At 40.4% G+C, this 14,946-nt stretch overlaps 1 protein-coding gene across 4 annotated transcripts in view; it reads right to left on the bottom strand.

Annotated features, from left to right (window-relative positions):
- LOC134208960 (LON peptidase N-terminal domain and RING finger protein 1) overlaps positions 1-14,946 on the bottom strand; it is a 240,212-nt gene that overhangs the window by 216,761 nt on the left and 8,505 nt on the right. The window contains exon 1 of one of the 4 annotated variants that reach the window (XM_062684930.1): positions 9,400-9,854. The exons of 2 other annotated variants lie outside the window; for them this stretch is intronic. The gene's annotated coding sequence lies outside the window, so the exon portion shown is untranslated. Of the gene's footprint in view, positions 1-9,399; positions 9,855-14,946 lie in introns of those variants that run through there. One more of the 4 variants, XM_062684934.1, reaches the window with a different exon arrangement.

Here is a 14,946-nt window from a genome sequence, read left to right as displayed (position 1 = left end):
CCAAGAAACATCGCGCCAACAACAGACACAGCAGGTTAAGTGTAAGTCAAGCGACGATTGGCAGTAGTCTGCTCTATGGCCCTCTTTACCACGAGACTGACCGGATCTTACGAAATGTGGCCGGCACCGGTCTACCCCCAGTGGCACGTGTCCACTGGCACGGAGCAAAAAGCTGGCTGATGCCTCCAGTCAGGGTAGACAAATCTATTGCCGCCCGTTTTCGAAAGGGCCACAACGTAAGGAGTTGAGAAGGTCGATCCTCGAACTCACCGTTATGCGTTTTAAGGATCACGAGATACGCTACCTCAATGTTTTCGTATCTGGCCAAAGTTTAGGCCTCGGAGTTTCCGATCGGTCAGGTTGGTTGCAGTAGGTCAGTCTTGCTCCCCAATGCATCATTTTCTGTGCCAAAGCTGCAGCCGTTTTCATTGCGTCCTTGGGCCTACCAGTGCTCTAAGTCGGGAAAGACGATCGAATATCTACAATGTAGCAGTTTTTGCAACCAGTGAGTGCATTCGATATGCATTGGATTAAAGAGGCCAAATATGGATTTTATTAACGATCAACAAAATTTACTATGGTTTTGCGATAACTGCTCTAGAAACCAAGACACTTGTGGAAAATAATAAGAAGACTGATCCGTCGGGACTAACTCGTATCCGACCGTGACCTAGCACTAAGCGACTCTGTGATACTGCTTCTATGAACACGCCGATATCTCGCCTTGATGCGAATTTGATTGGCGTTACGAGATCTGTCGAAAATGGAAGTTTGACTGTGGAAACCGTTGCGAGGCAGCCGGAAAAAATCTGGATCTGCTTATCAAGAATTGCACCCCATGTGAACGAGGATGACATTTCAGATCTGGTTGAAAACTGCCTACAAATTGAAGATCAAGTCGATGTCCGAAAGCTAGTTAGAAAAGATGCTGATTTCAAGCAATTTGCGTTCATCACTTTCAAAGTTGGAATCAATAAAGAACTGAAGCACACTGCTTTGGATCCATCAATTTGGCCGAAGGGGATTTCTTTCGCGAATTCGACAATCTGCGATCTGAATTGGGGACCAGCCAAAGTCCCGCGACCATACAACGGACTCCCGTCGTTGGATACATTGGTAACCCCGTCGCAGTAGGAGCTTCGGAAATGTTTCTGGCAACGGAACGCTCGTCACATAGCAAGATGGGAGCCCCCCAGCCACCCGACACAGTCGAGTATTTTCGCCACCCATATCTGCAAAGCCGTTTCGTTCCTGTGTTCGGATCTGATGAAGGGGCTTTTCAACTTTCTGGTTCAGGCAAGTATTCTGACACAAGTAGTCTCGAGCCCTGAAGCTCGCGAGCAACATCAGCTGCGCTTTTATGAGTAACTCTGTACATCAACAACGTTCATCGGTAACGGAACGCACAATAAATAGCATTAGGGGGGCCACTGAGCCGTCTGTCACAGTCGAGTCTTGCCTAACCGAGTCGTTCCGTTTCTGTGTACGGAGTTGGCGAGGGGGCTTCCTGCCTTGCTAGCTCAGGCAAATATCATAAAATGAGTACTCTTTCGAACTCTGAATCCCATCCCGCTTACAGCGTTTATTCCGCGGAACAACATGCATTCACTGTATTAATGGAAGTCTATCAACAACGGAACGCACCTCAAACAGCCTTATGGAAGCGCATTAACCGTCCGACACAGTCGAGATTTGTTATTTTACTCATCCTGACAATTGTACGAGTCAATTAAGTCGTTCCGTACCTGTGTTCGGAATTGGTGAAGGGGCTTTCCATTTGGCTTGCACAGGCAAGTACAATGTATTGAACAAACCTTCGAACCCTGAATCTCGCCCTGTTCGTAGCGATAATCCGCTTGGAGACGATAGCAGCTGCATCGATTTTGGCCCTTATCAGAGTATGTCAACGGAACGCGCACCAAACAGCCTTATGGGAACCCCTAAGCCATCCGTCACAGTCGAGCTTCTGCATTTATCAGCTCCTGATGTCGATTCCTGTTATTCAAGTCGTTCCGTTCCTGTGCTCGGTTTTGGTGATGGGGTTTCCTACCTTGCTGTCCTAGGCAAGTACTTTAATCCTAAAGCATTAACGAGCTCTGATATTCGTCATGTTAGCAGTTATACCTCACCTGCTAATAGTAGCAGCGCTACGGAACTTCGATTCGAGCATTCGAACAATTATGTTCACGACAATGCATCATTAGCAACCAATGATCAACTGATGACAAGCAATGCACCCCCGACAGCCTCGACTATGGAAGGCGGCATCGGAAATGTTAGCCATTCGCAGCGGTCTGGCGAAAACCCTTTAGCTACGTCTGATAGAATTATAGATGGTCTCCATGTGCGTGGATTACGAACTAAAATTGATGACCTTTTTGCGGCTGCTACGGTTTCTGAGTATGACGTTGTGGTTCTTGTTTAAACATGGCAAGGCTATTTGGTAATCGGTTCGATGTATTTCGGAACGATCGCAATCCTTTAAATAGTATGAAAGAATGAGGAGGTGGTGTTTTAATTGCAGTATCTAAGCGACTAGACTATTGCTTGGACACCGATTTCATTAGTACATCGGTTTTGCAACTTTGGGCCAAGATTACAGCACCCAATCGTAGGATTAGTATCGGTGCAATTTATTTTCCTCCCAATCGTAAAAATGACATGGTGTACATCGATAATTACATTAATTCGATCGGTGCAGTGTTTTCCAGATCAAACAATAGCGACTTGGCACTCCTGTATGGTGACTATAATCAAGCGGGACTGGTTTGGAAGGTGGCTAATAATGAACCTCCATCAACTGACTATTTGCGATCCCATATACCGACATAATACTGTGCTTTGCTGGATAGTTTCGATCCACATCGTCTGGCGCAAATTAATGCGGTGTTGAACCGCAACTCCCGACTACTTGACTTAATTTTGGCGAATGAAGCTGCACTTCAAAACTGTATCCGAGTATCCGAGTATCCGAAGCTTCCGAGCCTTTGATAGGACTCGATGCTGATCAACCGGCTTTGGAAACACTAGTTGATATTCCCATCCCTATTCAATTTGATAGCATTGACGATCCCGAGGCGTTCGATTTCAACAGAGTGGATCTCGTTGCCATGAAGCACGCACTTACGCAGATCGACTGGTAACTTGTTGATACGTTTGCAAGTATTGACGATGCGGTTAAATTTTTCACCCTTATTCTAAGCTGAATAATTTCGAATTGCAAGCCTCTTTGCCGACCAGACCGTAAGCCTGTCTGGGGCAAAGCACGGCTTCGCTTTCTGAAACGCTTAAGAGCTAAATCGCAATGGAAATACAGTCAATCCAGAAATGTTTCCACCAAACGATCCTTCCTTCTGGCAAGCAATAATTATCGTATCTACAACCGTTATCTTTACAAACGTTACACCAGGCGTATGCAGCAAAAGCTCAGTCGAAATCCTAAGACATTCTGGTCATTCGTGAAGTCAAAAAAGAATGAGGGTGGACTCCCTGCTGAAATTTATCTGGGAAACAGATGCGCTCGATCTGTCATTGACAAATGCAACCTCCTGGCAGATCGTTTCCAGCAAGTTTCAACGACACTAGTGCCTCAATTACTCAAGTGGGAGCGTCTCTCCACATCTGGTACTTTGGTTCGGTTCTGAAAAATCCCTAATTTTATGTAAACATTGGGTCGGAACAATCCGAACATTTCACATACTGCTCTGGGGTACCCCAGGGTAGCAATTTGGGGCCGCTGTTGTTCTAAATTTTCTTGAACGACGTTGGATTCGTCCTTCCATCTGGATGTCTTGTGTTTTATGCCGACGATGTCAAGATATTTGCTGTAATTCGACACCTTCACTGCCCGGGCAGAAGCCATGAACAGACTAACAAAATATGATATGGGCTTATAAGAGATAAAAGATCAACAATTTCAAAAATTTGCACCGAAATATCATTTAAATATCAAGATATGCTATGGATAATAACAAACTAATGGCACTTGATATGGATCACTTATTACAAATAACATATCTTGATATACTCATGATATTTTAGTGCAAAATATTGATATTGTCGTCTGATCTTTTATCTCTTATATCAATCATGTCCATATCTCATTTTGCTAACTTATCAACATTTGATATTATTGAGCTATTTTCGTCTACTCGGGTATTGTTTGCAGTTACAGTAGTTTGTCAACGATTTCAGCGAATGGTGAGCATGAGCATGAGCATGCATGAGGTCAGAGGTCAGAAGTCGACGGGACAAAAGATTGAATGAACAAAACTTAGAAATCTTCAATTTCATACACATGATGACTGAGACAATATATACATCAATGCCCAGAGTTTCTCATTCCTTATTTAATGGACTATTCTCTAAACAATTTATAAAGTGTTCAGCAGCCTTCGGGTGAGAAATGTGTGGGTTATTTTTTAACTAGCCGCAGGACAGTGAAGTTGAATAAGTAGTGCTTGATGGATCACTTGTAGAACGTAATTCGTTTCGTGAAAGCCGCGTAAAACTCGAAAGCGTAAAAAACTCAAGATTGTCGAATTAATTTGCTTCTCATTATCATACATTGATCATCGTTTTGAATCAAAGAGCAACTAGCAACTACTAGTATAATAATCATGCTTATTGAAGAAGCAATATTTGATCTGAAAATCGATGAAAATTTCATATATTATGTGAAGATTATGTCTGGAATGTCAGGAAGTTCGGATTTTTTATTTTTACAATTTTTACAACCTGATGGAGCACTGGACGATGAATCTGAAGATGCATTTGTTTCATTTTAGCACTAAAATCATTCTTATTAATATATTGTATAGTTTTTAATCTGTTGTGAATATGTTGAATCAGTTTATGTAATGTTTGTCAATAGATATGGGTTTTTATGCCTCTTTCTGTACAGCCAGCTGTACTTCACTATTTTAAAAAAAGCTTTTCCCCGTCCCTATTTCATTGAGACAATTTCTGTCAGGTGAAGTTAAATAAACAAAATTAATAAATAATTGAGCGTGTTATCATCGTGCCAATCAATGAGCAGCAAGCCATGACTCGTCGACTTTTCTTGACAGATCTCCGTGGCGTGCACCCACATCCACGAAGAGCTGCTGTTATCGCATTTCGATCCGGTCATTTGAGGCCACACAGTACCGAACACCTGTTTCGCCTGGAACACTGACCATAATTTCCGGTGTTGGACACGAGTGCCTCCATCCCGTTGAAAAATTGAAAATAAGTGCCGTTAGGCAAAATTGGGCTTCGCTTTGGAACACAAGAAGATCGGTCTTCCTCAAAAAAAAATAAGGGCTCTACCGGGTCTATCCAGACTTCCAAAGGGAGCAAACCCTAATATCTAGACTATGGACCGGTCATGCAAGGATCTCCCACAACTTCGGTGCAGGCTCCTTCCGGTCTCAGTGCGACTTATGTGGAGTAGATAACAGCGTGAATCATTTTGTATGCAGATGTCCCAAATACGACCATCTCCAGGAGAATATCTACGGGATCCAGGTTTGCAGTGGGAATGCATTAGCCAACGACGATGCTGCAATGTCAGCACTGCTCTGCTTCCTGAAGGATGCAAGTTTCTACCACGAAGACTAGTTCCTTCATTCTGACCCCCCGAAAACACTCGGGCATTCTACGGATTAAATCCCACCCCCAGTGAATTTATTATTGTTAAGCGGCGGCTGGGAGGGCTTCAGCCTTTCCTGTTCCCAGCCATCTCTACAAAAACGACATCCTGCCACGTCATCGATATTCTTTGTTGGCTTTCAATAAGGTCTCACTAAGTGTTTTACCTTCGAGCAAAATAGGCTGCTACCGAAAATTCGGGCTGCGAAATTTGCCATACACTGGATTTTGTTTTTACACGATTTACATTTTCCTTATTTTCCACTCATCCTAAATGTTTAACGTATATTAATTATTATGTGATTTTTCTTTGATTTATTCTGGATTTTTTGAAACAAGTTGCGAAGAGTTTGGTGGCAAATTGAAGTCACACGATCAAAAATACGAGCGAAAAAAAATCGTGTAAAAACAAAATCCTGTGTACTTCTAAATTGGCTTTCTGATCCTTTAAACAAAGATCCATAAGGTTCCTCTAGAAATGGAAGCCTAATGGCTAGAAACTCGGAGTCATCCTTCCAAAGCAGAAACATACACAACAGGAAAACAGTGCACTCAGGATTGATGCAGATTTTCTTGGACAGCAGGTAAGCAGTACATTTGGTCATATATCCACGGGGAGGGCCTTCCCGGAAATTAAACAAGCCCTCCGTTTCCTATAATGTATGTATCCAGGGCAGAACTAAGCGTGAGGGGGCGAGGGTGCCATGGCCCCGGCCCCACAAATCTTATTATTATTATTAATATCTTTATTAATGAGGTTTTCGGGCCCCATAAACTTTATGTACCAAAACCATCCTTTTTTGTACATTATGGGGCCCCACAACCTGTTGGCCCCGGAGCCCCCTTCCGGCTAAATCCGGCCCTGATGTATCTCGTCTCGAGTCAACCGCGAGTACGTCGGTTACCCAAAATAACTCTAGTTTGAAGAAGGATTACAAAATCTGTAAAATGAATTGTAAAAAAAAGCAAAAGTATCCGGCTCTGTTACGCGGAGTGGTTTATGAGCCTTCCAAATAAACGCAAGATGAAAAAAAGAAATGAAACAAGCCCATCGCTGACCCTAGCCTGGGGTTATCTGAGTTAAACCTCCAACCACACCCTGTGTCATGTTTAGATGCTCTTTTATGTTTCGTTTTTAATCAAATTACATTACATTAACATTAAATCCTTTTAATTTTTTAAATTTGTTAATCTTAAGGTAAAATAAGCTGGCGAGATCATTTGGTTGGCTCGCAAGGAGGCCCATTTGACTTGCCCTTCTTATTATTTGTCAATTTTCCAAAACATCATTTGACGGGACCCACGTTTGGCCCGCGAAGGAGAATCTTCAAGTTGCCTTCCCTCCCACGGTGTTGAACCCAAGAATAACGATTTCGGTTTTATTTTAAGAAACCAATAAATTTTTTCTAAATAATAACTTTTGTCGGTTCAGCACCCGATAATTGTAAATTCAAGGTATTCGATAAGTTCGTAGCAAACATGACTACGTTAGTCTCCGGAAGGAATAACTTTGATTTCATCTTATGAAGGCCCCTTCTAAGTCAGGAAAAATAAACCACCATCAAACACAAATGTGAGCAAAAAACTTCTACTTGTCACTATTTAAGACTATAATATACGACCGTAAATATGTTTTGAATTGTTAACTGTGAAACAACATTTAATTCGATTCAAGTTGCAACCTAAATATTGAAAAATGTGAGCAGCTGCACTGATCAAACGTCTCGTTATTTACATTTCGCAACACAACGAGAATGAAAAACAACCAAATACGGCCCACAACAGACCATCATTGGCTCCATCAAAGCCACGGAAAATGAAAACCACAGCAAAATATGAGATTATTTAATGTTTTTTTCCGCGCCGAAAAACCAAACATTGACCGCCAACGCCCAACCCGGCCGTGGTCAAAGCGAAAGGGTGACGGTTTCAATAAATGCATGTTCACCGACACGAACCCTCCATCATCGGAAGGAATGGGGCCATCCATCGTCAATTAAATTTGAAAACAAATAGGAATCCCTTTGATCGCACTTTGAGGGCAGTCAAATGGAGTTGCCACACTGTTTGCGCGTCTTTTGCGGTGGAAGTAATATAAACAAAACCAAAAAGAAAAATAATCGATATTTATCAAAAAAAGGCTGAACACAATTTACTGAGCACATCGCTCGCTAATTGTGGTATAATGTTGGTGGGACAAACTTCGTGAATATTCAAATGGATTTCACCTGAACACGATTAAACCAACACACTTGATCAACACTTCTCACAATAAATGATTCGTTAATAATTACACCTAGAATTCGAATACGTACATAATGACTTACGTTTCAAAGTGCTAAGCGAAATTCTTAGAATGCAGAGTTTATCATCAGTTAGCAGCTAACTGTTTAGCTGTTAGCTGTTTGATAACTCTTTTGAAAAGGTTTTTGTTTTAATAGGTCATCAGTAACTCAGGAAGATATGCCAGTCCTGATAATTATAGCATTTCCGTCGTAAAAGTATTCATTCAAAACATTCTTTTTATTACCTTCACAAAGAAGATTGTTATTCAATTCCCATCTCGTCATGCTTATCCAGCTAATTGAAATGCAAGAACAACCATCATTATGAGCGCGAAGCTATTCTTCAGCTACTTCTTGAAGCCGTAGAAGTTCAGTCCTCCTACAATTTTTATTGTGCTTCACTACGAGTATCCTGTTTTCATTGCGTCAGGACAGACTCAAATGTCTCCAGCTAAAAATACACTCGGCGTAGATAAAACTCCATTACCATCGTAACACAATTGACCTTTCCCGTCACAAATTTTTATTTGCTCAATCAATTCTGTAATTTATTTAAGGTCAACTTTACCAACAATTGTTGAATATTAAAACAAAAATTCGAAAAAAGTGCTGTTTTCAAGCTTGGCCTAATATTCGCTCGAACCAATATTAGGCCAATCCTTCAGGCCGGTTCACACGTGCAGCACTTTTTCAGTTTTTGTTTTCGATTTTCAAAATAGAGGTTTTAAATAATAAGGTTCTTTGGGAAAGTAGACCTTCAATGAGTCGGAAAATTGACAGACAATAAAAAGGGATCTTATTTTTAACGGGAAAGGTCAATTCCTAATTTGCCAGTAAATTTACATACAGCATTCCCGTTTTTTGCCTTTGTATGAAATTCACCAGAATCAACAAACCAATGCATTACTTGCGTTCTCAGTCCCAGCGCACTAATTCATCACCCTTTGATCACAAACAAACTGCTCGTTCGCTCACACAATCCATCATCATCGCATAACAGTTCCACAATTTTGTTTCCCTCGCGACCAGCCGCCGTAGCCACTGGATTCTTCACGGAGCTTACGTACTCATAACAACACCTCTTCACTACACATCCCCCCGACCCATCCACCAGCGGTTCTCCCCTAGAACGACACACCGAGCGCTTCGTCGGCAACTGCCGCGTGGTTATGTAACTCCTCCGTCGTTCTATTTGTCGTCGCAGTCACTGTCGCCTTCAGTAGCGCGATCCCCGCCTTCTCAGAACGAAAACATGCACCCGTGCACGTCTTGCACTTTCCCTGGAAACCTTATCGCTGGCGACGACGTAACTGCACCGTAAAATATTCAATTACACGCTTTGGTAAGTAATTTTTCAGGGGTTCTTAGTGTATTAATTGCGCCACTTGGCCACCATATGGAAACCCAAGCACGGTTCACCGCACCGTCGCCGCCGCGCCGGTTGACGGCGATGAATCACTTTGATGATGATGCCTTCGTTTACCTGCTCACCGCTTCCAGTGTTGCTGAATCACGCGTCTTCTTTGTGACCGGAAGTCGAACACTACCATAGAACGCCAAAACGGCACCCCCTTATCTCGCTCGAAAATTAATATCGTGCAAATTACATAACGCACGACGCTTCCCAATATATCAAATGCAAACGCCCATCGGCTTGTTGTTTTCTTGGTCCGGTATAGATACGATGGAGTCCGCAGCGAGCAGATCAACAACCCGTCACCGATTGCCACAACACACTTTGCACGACTTTCAAAAATTACAAACAGTCACCGTCGACGCTGTTGTCGCCACTACTTCTGATTGGGTAGAATATGTCCCAGGATAACACACACGGGCCTTCGTAATCTCACCGTCTTCGCCCGTTATTCGCTTGGATCTACTGCTCAGCGCTGAATCAACTCGCGTCTCCGTCCGATGTCTAGAACGAACTGAATCCGGCGTTGGTTGGAGAAATACAGCAGACTACAGCAGTGGCTTTGGGGCCGCGAGTGAACGGCTGATGCATACAGAACCCGCGACACGGGTTCTCGCTCTCTCGCGGTGGAGCACCCGCGCGAAGGAACAGAGAGAACCTGGCGGACCGCGAGTTCACTCGCGTGGACCAATGAGCATTGAGTGAGGGTCATCGACGCTTCCTTTCGCTCTGTTTACGTGCGCGCATCCATTGCGTACCGGGCGGGAGAGGGAGAGAGCCTGCAGCACGCGGTCGCGGAAAGATGCAACGGTGTGAGTGAGTTTCGCATCAAGCGGTCAAGAATGATTACGTTTTGTGCGCTGGTGTTGGTGATGAGCGGTTTTGTTGTTTATATTCCAGAGAATGAATTTTTCATTTGATTGAGTGAGGTGTTGTATAAGCGCAATCTATTAGCATACACATTTGGGTAATTTATTTTGAAGAAAAATAGGCTTCTAGAGAATGGTTGTATAATGGAGAGTCTCATCGTTATAACTTAATAAGGGTTATGTACGAAAGAATTTATTTCTCTGGCAAAGAATTATTCAACAGGAGTTTGAGTCATCTACTATGGTTTTGAAAGGTCATCAACTTTGTACGAACAAAGTATTATACAGGGTTGCTGTTCCAGTTTCTTATCTCATTACTTCTATTTCCAACATAAGAAAAAAAGACAAAGAAAGGAAACCAAACGATTTCATGTTGTATTTTTATAACTTTTGCAGTGTTCTGTTTGTTGGCAAAAAAACGTTGGATGATAAGACTATAGGATGGAAAATAGAATAGTCTTCCTATGAAATTGAATGAAACAAGCAACAAGTCACGTAGTCAGTTTCTGTTACGGTCTGAATCCAATATATTTCTGTTGCTAATTGACAAATTGTTGGACAACCATATGTGATTTAGAATGACGCAACTTTTAGAAAAAAAAACGGATTCTCTTATGAGAAAGTCATCTGCTCTTGAGCTTCAAAGGAGCTCTTCCAAATAAGATAAGAACCAAAGTAAAAAATAATCGAATACGGAGTGAACATAGATAAATTCCCAGATAGGCAAAACAATCACTCATTCGGTCACATAGTACTAGTTAACTCCGAAGCATACTAATTCGATCAAATCGTAATACCTACCCGGTGTTCACCTACGTGTACCGTAGTTCGGCTTATCTTCAAATTTGACCCTAATTGGATTTTGTGGAATTAAGTTCTTCATGATCGAGCACTCACGCACCCCCTAGGGATTCGTACGCACACGATGCCGGCCGCACCGAAAACGCGCCGACAATGGAACTAATCTCGATGTTTACACAATTTCGTGTCGATTCACGTTTTCACAAGGTGATAACGTGAATAGATTTGATTTCTGTTTACTTTGAACCACGCTCGGGAATCTTTGGGGAGTCCCGCCGAAAGTGTGGGGTCACTCATTTGTTAAAATTGATAACCTGGCAATTGAGGTAATCATTTTTGAATGCGCATTTCAGATCCGTTATTACATAATGTTAATATTGTGACAGGTCAATCATAACAATTCGGATTCTGAGCAGAGTAATACTTAGGTCATGTTGAATTAGGTCTGTTATTTCCGTACGTTGCTACGGAAATGGTTCAATCAGCAGTATCTGGATAGATCAGATAACTTTGCTTTGAGACTTCACCGGGAATGATATCAACAATAAAAGTATATGGTTCAGTTGAATGAGAGTATGGGAATAACGCGTTTATGATAACCAATTCGAGATTAGACTTCTTGAGTTAAAATACCTCACCGCTTGCACGATCCACTAGTAGTCACCCACTATTTGAATAAGTAGTGCGGTCTAAATCTTTATTTAGTACTAATTTGGATGTATGACAGTCACTATCAACAGTCAACACCATCATGAATGTTCTATCATTTGAAATGAAAGAATGTAGAATTCTTAGACAATTGAGATCGGAGATGCGTAAATGCGTCGCACTTTGATTTCACAACCCTGGAAGCGTCGTGGATAAGACCTATGCGCCGGTCATATCATCGACGGTGGCACGGTGGTCACTTTGGCCCGGCGCACTATGGGGAGGCTCCATACAAAGTGGTGACCAAAAATTTTTTTTTGTGTTTTCTGTATTTTGGTACGACATTTTTTATTAGTTTATGTTGGCACTCTGCTGTTTCTTCAGCTAACATGCCAAGAGGAGCCGGCGAATATATTATTATGCTTCCAGCGTGAGCGAGTACTTTATGCACTGTTGTTGGGATTTTATATCAATCATACAAATTAATATACCGCCGATATGTTTCTTTACAAAAGTCATCCATTTTTTTTAGATTGAGTGGATCTTGGCAATTTATTACTATTAAAATATTACGAAATCTAACAATAAGTTCTTCGTCGATGTCCAAAACTTTGGAAAGTAATTTAGCAATTGAAAATGCTTTTCGACGCACGTTTCCTGATGTGCTGGCCTGCTCCGTCTGCCCTGGTTTGATCAACTCGTACTTTGAATGCTTCTTACAGTTTTTCAGTAACGAGTTTTTTAATCAAGATATTTGGACTTAGAATCCTTCGTAATATTTTACTTTTAAATTTCCATCCTGTAAGAAAAATATGTAATAAATACTCAAAAAGCACTCTTGACTATTTGAGATTCTTTTGGACCCAAAAGTAAAACGATGCTCCATATTATCATAAACAATTCTTTCCAGATTTCTTTTCGATTAAATAACTATTGCACAATATATTGTCGCGCTTATCTTTTTCTAGAATACCGCGGCGGTCTTACGCTTACAGGCTCGACTGCAAAGGTAAACGTCAAGCTAGCCACCGGGTTAAAGGATAGGGAGAATTTTCCCGCTGAATATATAAACTTTGGGAATTTATGAATAAAGTTATCGTGAAAACATTAAAAACTTTTTTGGCCAGTTGGAAAGACACAGTTTTTATATGAAATGATTTTTCGATCTGTTTTTATCCACTTTAACAAAAATTATAATTAAGTGTGTAACATTTTTAAGACTTAATTTCACATTTAAAAGTTCCACCTGTCAATCTGTATTTAATTTGTATGTTTTTTTTTTTGGTTTCTGTTCGCGGAATCGATAATCGTAATAAACAAAAAAATCAATTTTTTCGACCTTGTGCCAAAATGACGCTCATCCGCAGTAGATCTGTTCACCATCTTCAAAAGTATTTCAGATTTAAAGTGCCACCCCTCTATTTCAATGAGTATCATAAATGGAGTCTCCTGACCAATTTTCAGCGAAATACATGGAGATTAAGAGGTGCATCAAACGAGATTTGTAATTTTTTAGACTTTTTCATAGAAATGTCGTCTGAATGCATCAATTTGTCTCTACATATTAGAAGCATTAGTCGTGAATAGCTTCTCTAGACTATTATCTACCACTTTGTCATTGATACTAGGATGGTTAGAGGGCTTATTCTATGACTTTTTGGTAGATTTTGCTAAAAAAAATGCCTAAAAACCAGAAAAATAATTTTAGGTGCTTCTGGAGGTAGAATAAACATTCAATATATGCCCAATTCAATTATTCCGCTTATTTCCTTCGAGTGTTGCGGAAGTTTCGTCTATACATCACTTTATTCTGAAAAATAATCGTCGGGATGTAATAATGCAGGTTTCATGAAATACTCAACATTTGAATAGGGTAGTCAAGCAAGACCATTCCCCCATGCTGAAACAAAGTTGACCATGATTTATGAGCAATGTCATTTAGTATGCTCGATCCACTGGTATGGATCTAGAGTGGGCTATGTGGTAGTGTCAGGGCCTGCAGATCAAGAGGTCCACGGTTCGAGGCGCCGAGTAGATAATTAGATAATTTAGAAGTTTTTTCGAAAAGCCGAGATTGCTTCGTAGATTTCTTCAGTAAAAATTGAAATTTCTTCCGGGAAATCCTTTGAAAATTAATTAGAGAATGAAACAGTTTCCGATTAAGTTTGATTAATTGAATTTCCGAAATAATAAAACAAAAAATAAGCAACAAACACCAAAAAAATCCGAAGATATTACTGCAAGAATTTCGAAAAAAAAAACCATGAGGGCATTTTCGAAGGAATTCATGCAGAAAGTTCTGGAAGAATTTCCGGAAAACGTTTTAAAAGAATTGCTGGAAGAAGTTCTGAAGAAATTCTTTTGGAAAAATTCGAAAAAATCCCTTATGCAATATCTGGCATAATTGATTTAAGGAATTCATGGAATGATTGCCGAGATAATTTTATAAGGAGGAATTTCAGAATGAATTTTCAAAGAAATTGTCGAATTGTTAATCAATTTTCGAAAAAACTCCTAATGGAATTTCTTAAGGAATTCCTTAAGAAATTTCCGGAGGAATTTCTAAAGAAACTTCCGCAGGAAATACTTAGGGTAAGGAAAATACATTTTTTTTGTATGCATTCTATAAGAAATTTCCGAAAGAAGAAATCCGTAATGGAAATACTTAAGGATTTTTCGGAGAAATTTTGCAAGATATTTCCGGAAGAATTCCTGAAGTAATTTCCTAAGGTTTTTTTTAAGGAAACTTCTAGGAATATCTAGAGGAATTTAGAAGTGAATATACCAAGTGGTTTTTTCAATCATATTCAAAAATTTATTTCAAAATAACAATTAGTTATATTGGACAAAAAACAGGAAAAGCATTCACAGTAGGGATTCAATTATTTTGCTAAATTGGTTTGCCAAATAATTCATTTGTCCTGATAGTATGTACTACTAAAAAAGCAAAGAAAACTGATCAAATAAGTGGCCTGTTGATGTTAATTAATAAAAAAAATGTCAAGATAATGAATGTGCTACTCAACTTGAAATTCATGAAATGCAATGATTTGCCTACACCAATACCAGCAGACAGCCTAGATCGGTACAATTTTGTTGTGCGAGAAAGGTAAAAACAACATTATCAACCGTGTCCAAATTTCATTTAAAATATAAATTCAATCCATTTTTTTTTTCAAGTTGTAACTCAATGGAAATCTACAAACAGAACCAATTCAGAATGAGTCCAATAACAATTCAAATCCAAGCCATTATTATTATTGTCTTTATTCAAGAGGGCCACCTCTTAGGAGTGTAT

Source organism: Armigeres subalbatus, chromosome 2 (assembly GCF_024139115.2).
Source record: "Armigeres subalbatus isolate Guangzhou_Male chromosome 2, GZ_Asu_2, whole genome shotgun sequence".
NCBI classification, from domain to species: Eukaryota; Metazoa; Arthropoda; class Insecta; order Diptera; family Culicidae; genus Armigeres; species Armigeres subalbatus.
This window is presented reverse-complemented; position numbering and strand designations above follow the sequence as displayed.